This window comes from Coregonus lavaretus (assembly GCF_964263955.1).
Source record: "Coregonus lavaretus genome assembly, chromosome: 17".
In the NCBI taxonomy this organism is placed as follows: domain Eukaryota; kingdom Metazoa; phylum Chordata; class Actinopteri; order Salmoniformes; family Salmonidae; genus Coregonus; species Coregonus lavaretus.
This window is the reverse complement of record NC_140004.1, coordinates 14,441,296-14,455,433: the sequence shown is the minus strand read 5'-3', so window position 1 is coordinate 14,455,433 and position 14,138 is coordinate 14,441,296. Positions and strand designations below refer to the sequence as shown.

The window sequence follows — 14,138 nt, the reverse complement described above, 5'->3', positions numbered from 1 at the left end:
TCCAAAGAACACCATACCTACTGTGAAGCATGGGGGTGGAAACATCATGCTTTGGGGCTGTTTTTCTGCAAAGGGACCAGGACGACTGATCCGTGTAAAGGAAAGAATGAATGGGGCCATGTATCGTGAGATTTTGAGTGAAAACCTCCTTCCATCAGCAAGGGCATTGAAGATGAAACGTGGCTGGGTCTTTCAGCATGACAATGATCCCAAACACACCGCCCGGGCAACGAAGGAGTGGCTTCGTAAGAAGCATTTCAAGGTCCTGGAGTGGCCTAGCCAGTCTCCAGATCTCAACCCCATAGAAAATCTTTGGGGGGAGTTGAAAGTCTGTGTTGCCCAGCGACAGCCCCAAAACATCACTGCTCTAGAGGAGATCTGCATGGAGGAATGGGCCAAAATACCAGCAACAGTGTGTGAAAACCTTGTGAAGACTTACAGAAAACGTTTTACCTGTGTCATTGCCAACAAAGGGTATATAACAAAGTACTGAGAAACTTTTGTTATTGACCAAATACTTATTTTCCACCATAATTTGCAAATAAATTCATTAAAAATCATACAATGTGATTTTCTGGAGAAAAAAAATCTCACTTTGTCTGTCATAGTTGACCTGTACCTATGATGAAAATTACAGGCCTCTCTCATCTTTTTAAGTGGGAGAACTTGCACAATTGGTGGCTGACTAAATACTTTTTTTCCCCACTGTATGTGCTTTTACGTTTTTCTGTCGTGCGTAATGTGCAGTGTATCATATAGCCTATGTATTGGATAACGGCACAATGATTTTGCCTTTTTTGGGCTTGGGCTCAATATATGTCATAAAGTGTAGGGCTCATAAAATGTATTTAATCAGGCTTGAATTTTCAATCAAAGCTCTATTCAAATCCAGACATAGGCCTATTTATATGCTTTATAATGCTTCTGAATGACACTTCCGTTTTTTGCGGGAAATACCGGGTTACCCAGGAGAAAAGTGATTAATTCTCGGGATGGAACGTGTAAAATACTGTGAAAATATTCAACCCTAATTCAAATATGCTGGCTGTGGCAAGGTACTCACCGTCAAACCACCATGCCTACCCTCTCTCACATTGTGACCTAGGGCTGAATGATGTTCAATGACCAGCTCATAAAGCGCCTTTTTCAGGCAACCACTGAAAATGTCCAAAAATTACAGCAGACGTATGTTTATTCTATGTACAGTGCATTCGGAAAGTATTCAGACCAATTGACTTTTTCTACATTGTTACATTACAGCCTTATTCTAAAATGGATTAAATGCATTTTTTTTCCCTCATCAATCTACACACAATACCCCATAATGACAAAGCGAAAACAGGTTTTTAGAAATGGTGGAAAAAGTGGACACAATCTGCACAGCTTCCAAAAACCACAAACTAGTGTGTCTCTAGCCATTTAGGCTAGTAGACCTCCAGCTAGCAGCCAATTCAGATCTTCAGATTCACCATCGGTGATACTATCATCCACCCCAGGTCCATTGGACTAGCAGCAGCCCAGCCTTGGGGGATATCACTACAACAACAACTCTGGATTCTGTGTGTGTGTGTGCATGTGTGTCTAAACCACTGATCACATAGGCCTACCACTTAACTGGTACTGACGTAAAAGACTCCTTAACCACTCCTTAATCACCATTACCACCACTACCACATCTTCAACTAACTAGCCTGCAGCAACCAGCGACTACCCCAAGGGACCTAGCAAGTCCTCCTTGGGGGAGCCGAAGAATAGCTACAGTTGAAGTCAGAAGTTTACATACACTTAGATTGGAGTCATTAAAACTTGTTTTTCAACCACTCCACAAATTTCTTGTTAACAAACTATAGTTTTGGCAAGTCGGTTAGGACATCTACTTTGTGCGTGACAAGTAATTTTTCCAATAATTGTTTACAGACAGATTATTTCACTTAATCACAATTCCAGTGGGTCAGAAGTTTACATACACTAAGTTGACTGTGCCTTTAAACAGCTTGGAAAATTCCATAAAATGATGTCATGGCTATAGAAGCTTCTGATAGGCTAATTGACATAATTTGGTACCAAGTTCATCTGTACAAACAATAGTACGCAAGTATAAACACCATGGGACCACGCAGCCGTCATACCGCTCAAGAAGGAGACGCGTTCTGTCTCCTAGAGATGAACGTACTTTGGTGCGAAAAGTGCAAATCAATCCCAGAACAACAAAGGACCTTGTGAAGATGCTGGAGGAAACAGGTACAAAAGTATCTATATCCACAGTAAAACAAGTCCTATATCGACATAACCTTTAAGGCCGCTCAGCAAGGAAGAAGCCACTGCATCAAAACCGCCATAAAAAAGCCAGACTACGGTTTGCAACTGCACGTGGGGACAAAGATCGTAGTTTTTGGAGAAATGTCCTCTGGTCTGATGAAACAAAAATAGAACTGTTTGGCCATAATGACCATTGTTATGTTTGGAGGAAAAAGGGGAAGGCTTGCAAGCCGATGAACACCATCCCAACCGTGAAGCACGGGGGTGGCAGCATCATGCTGTGGGGGTGATTTGCTGCAGGAGGGACTGGTGCACTTCACAAAATAGATGGCATCATGAGGAAGGAAAATTATGTGGTATATTGAAGCAACATCTCAAGACATCAGTCAAGAAGTTAGTTTGGTCGCAAATGGGTCTTCCAAATGGACAATGACCCCAAGCATCCTTCCAAAGTTGTGGCAAAATGGCTTAAGGACAACAAAGTCAAGGTATTGGAGTGGCCATCACAAAGCCCTGACCTCAATCCTATAGAACATTTGTGGGCAGAACTGAAAAAGCGTGTGCGAGCAAGGAGGCCTACAAACCTGACTCAGTTAAACCAGCTCTGTCAGAAGGAATGGGCCAAAATTCACCCAACTTATTGTGGGAAGCTTGTGGAAGGCTACCCAAAACGTTTGACCCAAGTTAAACAATTTAAAGGCGATACTACCAAATACTAATTGAGTGTATGTAAACTTCTGACCCACTGGGAATGTGATGAAAGAAATAAAAGCTTAAATAAATAATTCTCTCTACTATTATTCTGACATTTCACATTCTTAAAATAAAGTGGTGATCCTAACTGACCTACGACAGGGCATTTTTACTAGGATTAAATGTCAGGAATTGTGAAAAACTGAGTTTAAATGTATTTGGCTAAGGTGTAGGTAAACTTCCGACTTCAACTGTAAATGTGTCTGAAAGAAGAGAGCCTCGTGATGCTTGCTCAAAATACAGTGAAAGAGGAGAATGTGGTGCCTGTTCAAAAACGCTGGCATGAATATTTCAGTGCCAGTAAAACAATCAGTAAAAAAAGCCTCTGGCTCTGATGGTCTATTTCAGTCAGGCTGAAAACTGTAAGAGGCTCACTTCAATGAGCCATACAGTGAGGGAAAAAAGTATTTGATCCCTGCTGATTTTGTACGTTTGCCCACTGACAAAGAAATGATCAGTCTATAATTTTAATGGTAGGTTTATTTGAACAGTGAGAGACAAAATAACAACAAAAAAATCCAGAAAAACGCATGTCAAAAATTTTAGAAATTGATTTGCATTTTAATGAGGGAGTGCTCCTAATCTCAGCTTGTTACCTGTATAAAAGACACCTGTCCACAGAAGCAATCAATCAGATTCCAAACTCTCCACAATGGCCAAGACCAAAGAGCTCTCCAAGGACGTCAGGGACAAGATTGTAGACCTATACAAGGCTGGAATGGGCTACAAGACCATCGCCAAGCAGCTTGGTGAGAAGGTGACAACAGTTTGTGCGATTATTCGTAAATGGAAGAAACACAAAATAACTGTCACTCTCCCTCGGCCTGGGGCTCCATGCAAGATCTCACCTCGTGGAGTTGCAATGATCATGAGAACGGTGAGGAATCAGCCCAGAACTACACGGGAGGATCTTGTCAATGATCTCAAGGCAGCTGGGACCATAGTCACAAAGAAAACAATTGGTAACACACTACGCCGTGAAGGACTGAAATCCTGCAGCGCCCACAAGGTCCCCCTGCTCAAGAAAGCACATATACATGCCCGTCTGAAGTTTGCCAATGAACATCTGAATGATTCAGAGGAGAACTGGGTGAAAGTGTTGTGGTCAGATGAGACCAAAATCGAGGTCTTTGGCATCAACTCAACTCGCCGTGTTTGGAGGAGGAGGAATGCTGCCTATGACCCCAAGAACACCATCCCCACCGTCAAACATGGAGGTGGAAACATTATGCTTTGGGGGTGTTTTTCTGCTAAGGGGACAGGACAACTTCACTGCATCAAAGGGACAATGGACGGGGCCATGTACCGTCAAATCTTGGGTGAGAACCTCCTTCCCTCAGCCAGGGCATTGAAAATGGGTCGTGGATGGGTATTCCAGCATGACAATGACCCAAAACACACGGCCAAGGCAACAAAGGAGTGGCTCAAGAAGAAGCACATTAAGGTCCTGGAGTGGCCTAGCCAGTCTCCGGACCTTAATCCCATAGAAAATCTGTGGAGGGAGCTGAAGGTTCGGGTTTGCCAAACTTCAGCCTCAAAACCTTAATGATTTGGAGAAGATCTGCAAAGAGGAGTGGGACAAAATCCCTCCTGAGATGTGTGAAAACCTGGTGGCCAACTACAAGAAACGTCTGACCTCTGTGATTGCCAACAAGGGTTTTGCCACCAAGTACTAAGTCATGTTTTGCAGAGGGGTCAAATACTTATTTCCCTCATTAAAATGCAAATCAATTTATAACATTTTTGACATGCGTTTTTCTGGATTTTTTTGTTGTTATTCTGTCTCTCACTGTTCAAATAAACCTACCATTAAAATTATAGACTGATCATGTCTTTGTCAGTGGGCAAACGTACAAAATCAGCAGGAGATCAAATACTTTTTTCCCCTCACTGTACGTAGAGTGCTGAAGAAGATAGTGTAGCAAAGAAAAGAAAAGTGTAGATAGCTGGTATTCATCTCAGGTTTGACAACACTTCAGGAGGTAGGCCTATTTACACCCACATCTGCTCCAAACCTAGCCTACCACCTAGCCTACACTAGCAACAATAGAGGGGCAATTCCACAATAACGGGATTGCGCTGAGACTCAGATTTTCACGTAAAATGTATGCCAACAAAAACCATTGATTTCAAAGTTTAACAAATCATAAAACTATGCACAGGGACTACTTTGAACAATTTACCCAGAAAATTTTAAAAAAAAAAACACATTTACTGGAAGAACTGTGCAGATGCAAAGTTTGGTAAGAGAATTTTGGTAAAATCTTCCTCAGTTTCTTGTGTCCACGTTTTCCAAAAACTCAGAATTAAGATTCAAGAATGGGGAGTCAGCTATGACATGACACATTGACTTTGAACAAATCTCTTTTGGTTATTTAACTACAGTAAGTGAAGTGGATTTACACCCGGTAACGGAATTGCAGTAATGGAATTTCATCATGGGTCCCTGATCTGTCTTACACAGAAATGAATAATTATGGATATAAATGTAATTCTCTTCATGGCAATATATCCTAAATAGGTACACAAAAGGTATAAATATGCAATATCCTCCTTTGCATATTTGGGTATTATTCTACACACTGGCTATTATTTTAATGGACTCTGCCCCCAAACAAGACCAAATTGGTTGGTCTGGACCAATCAACGTGTTTCACACGTTTGGGCATCAAAGTACAGCACAGTAGAGCTCAGTAGAGTACAGCACAGTAGAGCTCAGTATAGTACAGCGCAGTAGAGTACAGCACAGTAGAGTAGAGTTCACTACAGTAGAGTTCAGTACAGTAGAGTTCAGTAGAACAGTACCCAACTCTAGTGTGCTCTACTGTGTACTGTACAAACCTCTACTCTACAGTACTGTACTTTCCCGTACTCGACTGTACTCTACTGAACTTTTATTTTCTTTACTGTACTTCACTTTGCTGTGCTGTACTGTCCAAACCCAACTGTGGTTTGTGACTACTATGATTTCCCATTCAGGGCTTGTCTTTTTTTTTTGCCACTGGTACTTTGGACAAGTAGGACAGATTCTTTACTTGTCCAAAAGCTCAAGTCACTTGTCCCCATCTCCCAAAAAAGGTCTGTAACACAAATTGTACATTATTGTATGATGCAAGGAACCACTTTACAAAATAAAATGCATTACTATCATTTTTACCAGAGAGAATCAGAAAAAATGTTGGCTACACTCCGCCTATTGGCTTCTTTGCAAATTCAAGCCTGTCTCAAAATACAACACTGCCCCTTTAAGGCTCTCCTGCTGGATGGTTGTAATATTACAATTACAACCAAATACTTTTTAGGTCATTATAAAACAATTCGTAATTTAAGGCTTCCAGTCATCCCTGGGACGATAACAAATATGTCTATGGTTCAAAATAGACTCTGGGACAGTTTTGGTACGACAGATCCTAAATTCATACAACCACTGCACATTAAAACATTTAAAAAAGCAATAAGGCTATTGCATCAGATCAGACCGTTTAGCTTAAAATTTTGATAAAGTTTTATTTCTTCATATTATAAGCTCACCAATGCACAAATGGCTGTAGGCTATGTGCGAATGTTCCAAAATGCAATTAGCGTGAAAACATCCTTCTCAAAAGCTCACCGCATGCGCGAGCCATTTCATGTGTCATAGATGAAAATATCCATTAGAAATTAAGAAGGGGGAGATTTAAAGACGCATCAAATAGCATGGGTTACTAATATGACTAGGATTATGCCTTTGGCTGCTGGACAACGAAAGTAAATGGATTTGAAAACCAATAGAACAACGTCCAAGTTAAATAGTTTCAAAATGCTGACCGCCTCCGCTCAGATTCAAGTTGGGTGATGTGCGGTGCGCAAAAGGCAATGTCCTTAACTCTCTGGTCTTGTGACCATTTGATCTGAACAAACCATGCCTTGAGTATTGACAGAATCAAGTCTTTAGACGATAATGTTAATTACCATCATTATCAAACATGACTGGCGTTTAGCCTATATTTATGTAATTAAAAGTCTCATTAAAAAGTTTGGCTACATTTTCTGCCGCCTCCCTCGTATCAGCATCGGTTTGGACATGAGGCTGTATCCATAATGCATATCACCTACACACTTTTTATTTTCAGTACCAGTCAAAGGTTTGGATACACCTACTCATTCAAGGGTTTTTCTTTATTTTTACAATTTTCTACATTGTAGAATAATAGTGAAGACATCAAAACTATGATATAACACATATCAAATCAAAGTAGCCACCCTTTGCCTTGATGACAGCTTTGCACACTCTTGGCATTCTCTCAACCAGCTTCACTTGGAATGCTTTTCCAACAGTCTTGAAGAAGTTCCCACATATGCTGAGCATTTGTTGGCTGCTTTTCCTTCACTCTGCGGTCCAACTCATCCCAAACCATCTCAATTGGGGTGAGGTCAGATGATTGTGGAGGCCAGGTCATCTGATGCAGCACTCCATCACTCTCCTTCTTGGTCAAATAGCCCTTACACAGCCTGGAGGTGTGTTGGGTCATTGTCCTGTTGAAAAACAAATGATAGTCCCACTAAGCGCAAACCAGGTGGGATGGCTTATCGCTGCAGAATGCTGTGGTAGCCATGCTGGTTAAGTGTGCCTTGAATTCTAAATAAATCACAGACAGTCACCATTAAAGCACCCCACACCATCACACCTCCTCCTCCATGCTTCACGGTGGGAACCACACATGCGGAGATAATCCATTCAAGTACTCTGCGTCTCACAAAGACACAGCGGTTGGAACCAAAAATCTTAAATGTGGACTCATAAGACCAAAGGACAGATTTCCACCGGTCTAATGTCCATTGCTCGTGTTTCTTAGCCCAAGCAAGTCTCTTCTTCTTATTGGTGTCCTTTAGTAGTGGTTTCTTTGCAGCAATTCGACCATGAAGGCCTGATTCACGCAGTCTCCTCTGAACAGTTGATGTTGAGATGTGTCTGTTACTTGAACTCCGTGAAGCATTTATTTGGGCTACAACTTCTGAGGCTGGTATCTCCAATGAACGTATCCTCTGCAGCAGAGGTAACTCTGGGTCTTCCTTTCCTGTGGCGGTCCTCATGAGAGCCAATTTCATCATAGCGCTTGATGGTTTTTGCTACTGCACTTGAAGAACCTTTCAAAGTTCTTGAAATTTTCCAGATTGACTGACCTTCATGTCTTAAAGTAATGATGGACTGTCGTTTCTTTTGCTTATTTGAGCTGTTCTTGCCATAATATGGACTTAGTCTTTTACCAAATAGGGCTATCTTCTGTATATCACCCCTACCTTGTCACAACACAACTGATTGGCTCAGATGCATTTAGAATGAAAGAAATTCCACAAATTAACTTTTAACAAGCTGTTAATTGAAATGCATTCCAGGTGACTCCCTCATGAAGCTGCTTGAGAGAATGCCAAGAGTGTGCAAAGCTGTCATCAAGGCAAAGGGTGGCTACTTTGAAGAATCTCAAATATATTTTTATTTGTTTAACACTTTTTTGATTACTACATGATTCCATGTGTTATTTTATTCTACAATGTAGAAAATAGTAAAAATAAAGAAAACCCTGGAATGAGTAGGTGTGTCAACTTTTGACTGGTACTGTATGTACATGAAAAATACACTTAAATATTATTCCAATGTTGGCCTCTGATTCAATTCTAAGTAAGTAACTGTTTGACATTGTGATTTGTGTGATAAAAAAAAAAAAAACTACAATACGTGTAGCTCAGTTGGTAGAGCATGGCGCTTGCAATGCCAGGGTTGTGGGTTTGATTCCCACGGGGGACCAGTATGAAAAAATGTATGCACTCACTAACTGTAAATCGCTCTGGATAAGAGCGTCTGCTAAATGACTAAAAATGTAATACGTAACTTGTTGGGCAATTCACATAGAAATGTGGGTTATAGATATTTAATTCCCGTTGAAAGCAAGTCTAAGAAGCGGTAGATTTGTTCTGTGTGTGCTATTTCTATGCTTCCCATTCTGAAGTTTTGTTTCTGCGTCTTTTACTTTCGGTTTTGTACAGCAGCTTCAAACAGCTGAATATACAATATTTTTGGTTTTGGAAAATATATTTCACAGCCGTTTCGATGGTACAATGATTCTCTACACAATGACTGCTTGTTTTGTCACATAAACTGAAATTAGGCGAAGGTGAAGTATTTGAATTTTAGTAACCCGGAAATGGCGGAGCGATTTAAATCTATATTATTTTTGTCTGACTATTTGTTTTACTTGTCCCGGACAAGAGGACAAACGTTAATGTCGAGCCCTGCCATTGTAGCCAATTCAAAAGCAGAAATTTCATGACCGATTATTTCGGAAATTCCGTTACTGATTGCTAGTTTTAGTCACTTAATAATTCAAATCAAACAAAATTGATATCAGTAAAAACACTATAACTATCTGATACGTCTACCTTTACTTGTTACTTCTGTAAACTTTCATTATGCCGGAGAGAAATTTGAAAACATCTTAAAGATATGTGGGTTTCTGGTAACAGAATTACAAGCACAAGGCAATGTTTCTTAAACTTAGAGAAGGCAAATCGTTTCTACAAAACTAAATATAAGTGTTAATATTAGTTGGCAAGGGTCTTTACTTAAACATTATTGTGTTTTGATGTGTTTAATACCTTTTAAGACTTTTTCCTGGTATATGTTTTCTAAGACCCCTTTTCAATCTGTTTGAGCAGAAATCAAAGCATTTGCTTGTAGTATGGAAAATGGTTGAAAAATGTACATATGCCTTAATAAGAAAATATATATACTCTTAGCTTTCATTTGACATCCAATTTGACATGTTCCTATGAACTTCACGTTGGTGCTCATGGGTCCTTTCATATGGAAATGACCAGAGGCAAATAGAGTTATGGCCTTTATATGGAACTAATTTGGGAATTTGGTAAACAATGTGGCTACTGGCTATTAGCCTACTGTACAAACTAAGCATGATAAATGCATTGTAAACCTCTTACAGGTGCAGCAGAGAATAATCTGCCCACCCACGCTCAAACTATTTTCATAGCACATCAAATGGTTGAGGTAGAAAGAAGCACAGAGGACATTAAATTCTGCAGTCTCTCTGGGTAAAGCGTATTTATTTCAGACAATGCAAAATGTGGAAGCCTCTGGATTTGTTTCTTTCATCATCAGTGTTCTAAATGAACCTTCTCTATTCCACGGGACTGCGACACAATATGCACTTGATTCAGGCCGTCCTCCTCCCTGGTATGGCATAGAAAAGAGGGGGGTGAAATTGAGTTGAAATGAGAGGAGAGATATGGATCTGTGAGCTGATGGGAACGGGCAGGGTAATACTCAGCTGCTCATGTTTCACAGCTTTACTTCAACATTTGTTCTCAGTTACTGCACAACGCTAATGACAGCAGCTTCTTCGATTCACTGATGATAGACAATCCATTGACTGCACCATCTGCAGCTTATGGCCTAAATAATATGGTGACGTGATGGTCATATGTCTATAAGATCACATCTAGACCTGTGATCAACATTTTATGGGATACTGTGTTCGATATGACTGAGATTTAGACACCCAAGAATAAACCATGTTAATACTCTTCAAAGATTATGTGTGTGTGTGCCGTGTGTGGGTGCATGTAAGAAGTGATACAAAACAGCAATTAAGCAATAATATCCCCAGACATCTTACCCATCAAGTCTGAGAGAGAGAACATTCCAACGATTATGGCTTGATTGGATTTACTCACTGCCAAAAACACTGAGCTAAGGCAGATATGGTTCCAGCTATAACACTTATGAAGCGACTGAATTCCAAAACAACCCCCTCTGAGCATAGGAGGCTTGGTCATGGAAAACCGGAACATGTTGATAGGGAATTAATGCTTTCAAAATTCAAGGACTAGGCCTACTTTTAACAATTTCAACAGAAGATTTAACAAAAACACATTTACTTGAAGAACATTGCAGATGCAAAGTTTTGTAACAGAATGACGGTTTGGGCCATTTGTGGCATCATTCTGTTACCAAACTTTGCATCTGCACTGTTCTTCAAGTAAAACATTTTTTGTAAAATTTTCTGTGGAAATTGTTAAAAGTAGTCCTTGTGCATAGAGTTGTATGGTTTAACTATGCAATCATTGTTTTTTGTTTGACATAAATTGTTAAGTGAAAAATCTGAGTCTCATTGTCACTCTGTTAACGTGGAATTGCCCATACACAAGAGGCATAACACTAATTACAAAACAAAATGTCATACACACTTATTCCTCATTTACAAACTGCACAACCCATGCCCATCAACACTAAATTAATCTAGTCCTGGCTGGGGCAGTGGAGCCTTGGGAAATTAGGCTCCTGTTAACGTTCTCATTTACATTCCATAGACAGGGACCAGCACCTGCTACAGTCTTTGCATTCTGCTGCTTACTCTGCAGTATTGAATACAGCACACCAGACCAGTTAACCTGAAACAGCAACACCATGAGCATGTTTTCAGCTGTTGATAGTGTTTAACCAGGAAAGAGAGATTCTCCAAAGCACCTAAAATAGCCTTTATTTACCTTTGTCTGCCTTATTTTTTTATCTGACATTCACACCTGTTAAATTAGCTAGTTAGAGAAAGAAGATTTCCAATTTAAATTGATGTCATCATTAGCTGTATTTTGATATTAAATTACATTAAATGGTAAGGACCCGTAATTTAATATCAAAATACTTAGTGATGACATCAATGTAAATTGTAACTCTTCTTTGATAAGAGTACTGATACATTAAATAACCTAAAGTGAAAATATGAACTATGCGAAAGCTCGAACCAACATCAAAGTGCATGTCGTCCTCTGTTTTTCCATTTGTTTTGTGACAATCTGGGACTTTTGAATTGTGACAACATTAACTAGCTGGGTAGCTATAACGTAAACTAGCTACAGTAGAAAATAATGTCACTAGAAAATAAAACAATATAAAAAATAAAAATAAAGACTGTGCATAGTAGGGGGAAGCATGATACTTTATAATTTCCCCAACGTGCTATAAGAAAATGTTCAGATTTGCAGCTGTGTGAAGTTGCTAGCCCCACAGCTGACCAACAGTGCAGCAGGCTAGTATGTATGCATCCTTTCTTGCGCTATCTCGAGCAATTGTCATTGAGGAAATACTCACAGAGTTGCAGTACTTGAACCAAGGTAACAAATCCCAAATATGTCAAGGGTATAATTTCACTGGTAGGACTTCGTGTTTGCACAAACAACTCCGTTTTCCTCTCGGTTTGGGACAACGTGGACTCTGCACCCGCTAGCATTCGCTAGTGTTTTGATCACAATTGTAAGCGGCAGGGCAAGCGCCGTGGTAGCAATGAGTGGATTCGATTAATCTCGCCCGGACGCAAGTGTTTTGCACCGGCTGAAAATTGATTGCATTCGATTTGTAACCGGGCTACCTCCAGGGTGTGAGACAGGTGCCGCGGTCTGTCTGACCTGCGAAGTCGGCTCAAAACAAAAGTGTTCTAAGCTGACATATGGCATTGTTTTAAGATGTTCATACTATGGAATCATTTAGCTATTTGGTTTTGAATTTTAGGACCCCTTTAAGTTTAAAACAAATATATATATATATATATATATATATATATATATATAAACTCAGCAAAAAAAGAAACGTCCCTTTTTCAGGACCCTGTCTTTCAAAGATAATTCGTAAAAATCCAAATAACTTCACAGATCTTCATTGTAAAGGGATTAAACACTGTTTCCCATGCTTGTTCAATTAACCATAAACAATTAATGAACATGCACCTGTGGAACGGTCGTTAAGACACTAACAGCTTACAGATGTTAGGCAATTAAGGTCACAGTTATGAAAACTTAGGACACTAAAGAGGCCTTTCTACTGACTCTGAAAAACACCAAAAGAAAGATGCCCAGGGTCCCTGCTCATCTGCGTGAACGTGCCTTAGGCATGCTGCAAGGAGGCATGAGGACTGCAGATGTGGCCAGGGCAATAAATTGCAATGTCCGTACTGTGAGATGCCTAAGACAGCGCTACAGGGAGACAGGATGGACAGCTGATTGTCCTCGCAGTGGCAGACCATGTGTAACAACACCTGCACAGGATCGGTACATCCAAACATCACACCTGCGGGACAGGTACAGGATGGCAACAACAACTGCCCGAGTTACACCAGGAACGCACAATCCCTCCATCAGTGCTCAGACTGTCCGCAATAGGCTGAGAGAGGCTGGACTAAGGGCTTGTAGGCCTGTTGTTAGGCAGGTCCTCACCAGACATCACCGGCAACAACGTCGCCTATGGGCACAAACCCACCGTCGCTGGACCAGACAGGACTGGCAAAAGGTGCTCTTCACTGACGAGTCGCGGTTTTGTCTCACCAGGAGTGATTGTCGGATTCGCGTTTATAGTCGAAGGAATGAGTGTTACACCGAGGCCTGTACTCTGGAGCGGGATCGATTTGGAGGTGAAGGGTCCGTCATGGTCTGGGGCGGTGTGTCACAGCATCATCGGACTGAGCTTGTTGTCATTGTAGGCAATCTCAACGCTGTGCGTTACAGGGAAGACATCCTCCTCCCTCATGTGGTACCCTTCCTGCAGGCTCATTCTGACATGGCCCTCCAGCATGACAATGCCACCAGCCATACTGCTCGTTCTGTGCGTGATTTCCTGCAAGACAGGAATGTCAGTGTTCTGCCATGGCCAGCAAAGAGCCCGGATCTCAATCCCATTGAGCACGTCTGGGACCTGTTGGATCGGAGGGTGAGGGCTAGGGCCATTCCCCCCAGAAATGTCAGGGAACTTGCAGGTGCCTTGGTGGAAGAGTGGGGTAACATCTCACAGCAAGAACTGGCAAATCTGGTGCAGTCCATGATGAGGAGATGCACTGCAGTACTTAATGCAGCTGCTGGCCACACCAGCTACTCACGGTTACTTTTGATTTTGTCCCCCCCTTTGTTCAGGGACACATTATTCCATTTCTGTTAGTCACATGTCTGTGGAACTTGTTCAGTTCATGTCTCAGTTGTTGAATCTTGTTATGTTCATACAAATATTTACACATATTAAGTTTGCTGAAAATAAACGCAGTTGACAGTGAGAGGACGTTATTTTTTCTTGCTGAGTTTATATATATATA

General features: G+C 40.8%; 1 protein-coding gene across 1 annotated transcript in view; it reads right to left on the bottom strand.

Moving 5' to 3' along the window:
• LOC311144430 (spermatid perinuclear RNA-binding protein-like) overlaps positions 1 to 12,270 on the bottom strand; it is a 55,583-nt gene extending 43,313 nt beyond the window's left edge. Inside the window, exon 1 of the mRNA XM_084180440.1 lies at positions 12,155 to 12,270. The gene's annotated coding sequence lies outside the window, so the exon portion shown is untranslated. The remainder of the gene's footprint in view (positions 1 to 12,154) is intronic.
• Positions 12,271 to 14,138: the final 1,868 nt, after the last annotated feature.